The sequence below is a fragment of the Homalodisca vitripennis genome, unplaced genomic scaffold, assembly GCF_021130785.1.
Source record: "Homalodisca vitripennis isolate AUS2020 unplaced genomic scaffold, UT_GWSS_2.1 ScUCBcl_193;HRSCAF=1560, whole genome shotgun sequence".
NCBI lineage: Eukaryota > Metazoa > Arthropoda > Insecta > Hemiptera > Cicadellidae > Homalodisca > Homalodisca vitripennis.
The window spans coordinates 148,434-152,730 of record NW_025776316.1 but is presented as its reverse complement, the minus strand read 5'-3'; positions in this window follow the sequence as shown (position 1 = coordinate 152,730).

Sequence of the window (4,297 nt, the reverse complement as noted above, 5' to 3'; positions counted from 1 at the left end):
TCCCTAACCCCCAAAAACTATTACGGCTGGATACTTATCCTTGAGTACGGCCTTACTTCGAAAATTCTCAGCGGTGTTTCCGTTGTCAGAGATTCGGGCACTCTACCAAGACGTGCTCGGGACCTGAGACATGTTCCCGTTGCGGCGATGAAGGCCACCAAGAGGAAGGTTGCAAGAACGACGTCAGATGCGTGAACTGTAAGGGCAAACACGCGGCCAACTCGAAGGAATGCAGAGTTTACTTAGAGGAAAAGTAAGTTTTGAAGATTGTTACTCTAAACAAACTTTCCTTTAACAAAGCCCGCAAAGAGTATAGGAGAAGAATCGCTCCAACCCCTAAAAAGGAAGTCTCGTACTCCGAAGCTGCTTCAGCCCCAGTCCAATCCGCACAGTGCCCGTCATGTACCGCTTTGGAGGGTATGGTACTCAATTTAACAGAGCAGGTTGCCGCTTTGGTTAAACAGCTTGCAGCCGGTACCGGACAACATCCGTTGGCATCCACCAGTAATCCTTCCCAAGCAGTCCACACGCCCATACTATGTCCAACACACATATTCAAGCTCGCCCAACAGTTACTCCTACTTTCAGAGATAAGGTGCAACAAAATACGAAACCTGCCTTATCTTTGGAAGAGAGAAAAAAACTCGCCGACAAACTAAAAAAGAACATACAAACAAAATCAGATAATAGATCTAAATTCCTAGTGAAAAAGGCTAATCCATCCTCGACCAGATCCTCCTAATTATCACTTGATGACGATATGGTTGAGGCCCCTTTGGAGATGCGGACAGAGTTCCAAACTGTTCAAGGTAACTTCCGTACTGTATCTAAACAAAGAAAAAAAAATTACAATGAACTAGCACAAAATAAAATATATAATATAAAATTCTGTTACAGTGGAATATTAATGGTTTGAGAAGCCACTTTGAAGACTTAAAATTACTTATAAAGACAAGAAAACCTAAATTTATTTGCCTACAAGAGACTAAATTGTCTCCTCATACTCATTTCAAACAAAATGGTTATGACATCTTTCGCCTAGATCATCACCAACAAATTGCCTGTGGAGGTGTGGCTATTCTAGCAGATTCTTCTGTTAATGCTAGAGCCTTGAACATCGTCACAAACCTCCAGGCAGTGGCAGTTTCAGTCGACGTTCCTTTTAAATTAACCATCTGCTCCATATATATTCCACCTTCCCCTTTTGATTTATCTCTTGATGATCTACGTGATCTCTACAGCCAACTCCCGTCTCCTTTCTTTATGGTTCGTGATTTCAATGCACACCATCGCTCTTGGGGTTCCAGCCATTCTGATCGGAGGGGTAACATGGTTGCGGGATTGTGGGATGAAGTGTCAGCGGTCGTTCTCATTGACGAGTCGACCACTTACATGTGCCCTAGGACTGGCATATGGTCGGCAATCGACCTGTCAATCTGCAGTCCGGTCGTGGCAACTCGAGTGCATTGGTCCGTACTTCCCGACCTGTCAGGGAGTGACCATGCGCCCATTGCCGTGGCTTTTCAATCCTTTCCGTCTTTGACAGGCAAGTGTCCCAGGTGGAAAATTAAGAGGGCTGACTGGAACGAGTACAAAAAGAACATAGTTTCTCAAACTATTAATATCGAATTAAACGACATAAATACAGCCACTGTATTATTTACATCTAATATTATAACATCCGCGGAGCGGAGCATTCCAAAATCCTCGGGTTCACCAAACAAACGCCAGGTTTCTTGGTGGTCTGAAGAATGTTCGGCGGCTCTAAAGGAACGTCGAAAATGTTTAAGACAGTTCAACAGATCACCGAATGAAGAAAGTTTAAGTAGGTACAAAAGAGCACGGGCAAAAGCAAGACAGGTTTTTAGACAGAGACGGCGGCAGTCCTGGCTGGACTACACAGATCAAATAAAACTAACTACTCCTGCATCTGATGTTTGGAGGAAGCTTCGATCTGTTTGCTGTAAGACCTCCCCACCTTTTCTTATTGCTCTGAAAAATGGTACCGATGTGGTAACTGATCCCTTGACAGTTTCCAATTTACTCGGCTCACATTTTGCGGTAATTTCAAAAACGTCATCTTACAATAGGGAGTTTCAAAATTTCAAAATAAATACAGAAAGACATCCTCTAAATTTAAATATTAATAACAACTCTCCTTTAAACCTTCCCTTTACCATTGATGAACTCGATTCATCACTAAAGGCGACATCAAATTCTGCTCCAGGTCCCGATAACATACATTATGCCATGTTGCGGAACCTGACGGAGGATGGAAAACAAGATCTTCTAAATTTATATAATAGAATCTATTTAGAAAACTCATTCCCTAATTCTTGGCGTCGTTCACACATTATCGCTCTCCATAAACCGGGCCAAGATAGAACTTCTCCAGGAAGCTATAGACCAATTTCGCTTACTAGCAGTCTCTGCAAAGTACTCGAAAGGATGGTCAACAGACGTCTTGTTTGGTTTCTGGAGAAAAATAACCTTCTTTCACCTTCCCAGTGCGGATTCCGACAAGGCCGGTCTACAAGTGACCATCTACTTGCCTTGGAATCGGCAATCCTGAATTCCATTATTGAAAGAAAACAGTTGATCGCTGTATTCTTCCACATTTCCAAGGCTTATGATAAGGCTTGGAGAAGGGGGATATTAAATGCTTTAATATCTTGGGGTGTAGGGGGCCACATGGTTTCTTTCATACAGGGCTTCCTATCGGAAAGAACCATACAGGTCAAACTTGGGACAACCATATCCAATTCATTCACGCTGGAAAATGGTATTCCACAAGGTAGAGTCCTAAGCTGCACTCTGTTTGCCATTGCAATCAATAACATATCACCCTGCGTTACCCCTCCTGTGCGCTGTTCTTTGTTTGTAGATGATTTCTCTATTTACATCTCTACAAAGAAGTTAGCGGTGGGGGAGAGAGCTTTACAGCTTACCATCAACAGGCTTGAGCAGTGGTGCGGAGTTACGGGTTTTTCATTTTCGCCACCTAAAACAAAAGCCATCGTTTTCTCCAGAATGAGTACTGTTGAGCAGCCAACGCTCTCTTTGCTGGGTCAGAGAATCTCTACTTGTGACAATATCAGATTCCTGGGTCTCACATTTGATGACCCAGGAACCGGCTAACTTGGGTGCCTCACCTGAGAGACCTAAAAGATCGATGCGTGAAGCGCTTGAACATACTAAGAGCTTTAAGCGGAACAAAGTGGGGGGCTGACAGGACATGTATGCTCAGATTTTACAAAGCCACTATCCGTTCCTGTCTAGATTATGGATGTCAAGCATATGGGTCCGCAAGACCCAGTGCTCTCAAAATACTTAACCCTGTTCATATGATACTGCTTTATGACTCGCCACTGGAGCTTTTCGATCTTCTCCTATAACAGTCTTCTCGCAGAAACGGGAGAACCCCCTCTTTCGCATAGACGACAACAACTGTCCCTAAACTATGTTCACGCTCTTTCAGGGAAGCCAGACAACCCTGCATTTGAACCGGTCCTGCGAAACCCACTTCATAATTCTTTCCTAGCGAGACCAAATCATCCCTCACCCTTAGGCGTTAGGGCCAAATCCTACGCTTATGAAATAGGCCTAAACGATTACGAGTTTAAAGACGTTCATCAATGTGATATCCCACCCTGGAGCGTCTCAATGCCAAAAATTATTTTAAATCTTTCTAGGTTTAAAAAGCCTCCACTCCAGAAACAGTCTACCAACAAGAATTCCGTCAAATACTACGCAGCCTCGCACCTTGTGATGTTGTCTATACTGACGGGTCAAAGGAACGTTGTAGAACTGGATGTGCTTTCGTCACTGGGGGTTAGACGATACGGATTTCGTCTCCCCAACGACTCTTCCATTTTCACGGCCGAATTAACAGCCATCAAAAAGGCCCTAAATATAACGTTTCCTATGACAAAAAAATTGGTTATCTGCAGCGACTCCCTTAGTGGTATACAAGCCATCAGCGACATGTTTTCAAAACAAATTATCATCCGCGAAATATGGCACTCTTTGTCTTCCCTCCAGTCCGAAGGTGTTGCTGTCTTTCTTGTCTGGGTACCTGGCCACATTGGAGTATCCGGAAACGAGCTGGCAGATAGAGGAGCTAAGGAAGCATTGGAACTCCAGCCTTACACCGCACGGATGGTTTCTTCCGATATTATCCCGGTGGTGAAGGGCAAACTGAGAGCCAAATGGAATACTGAGTGGCAGGCAGTCGTTAACAAGTTACGACGTATTAAAGACTGCGTTGGACTCTGGGAGACAGCGAACCACCCGAGTC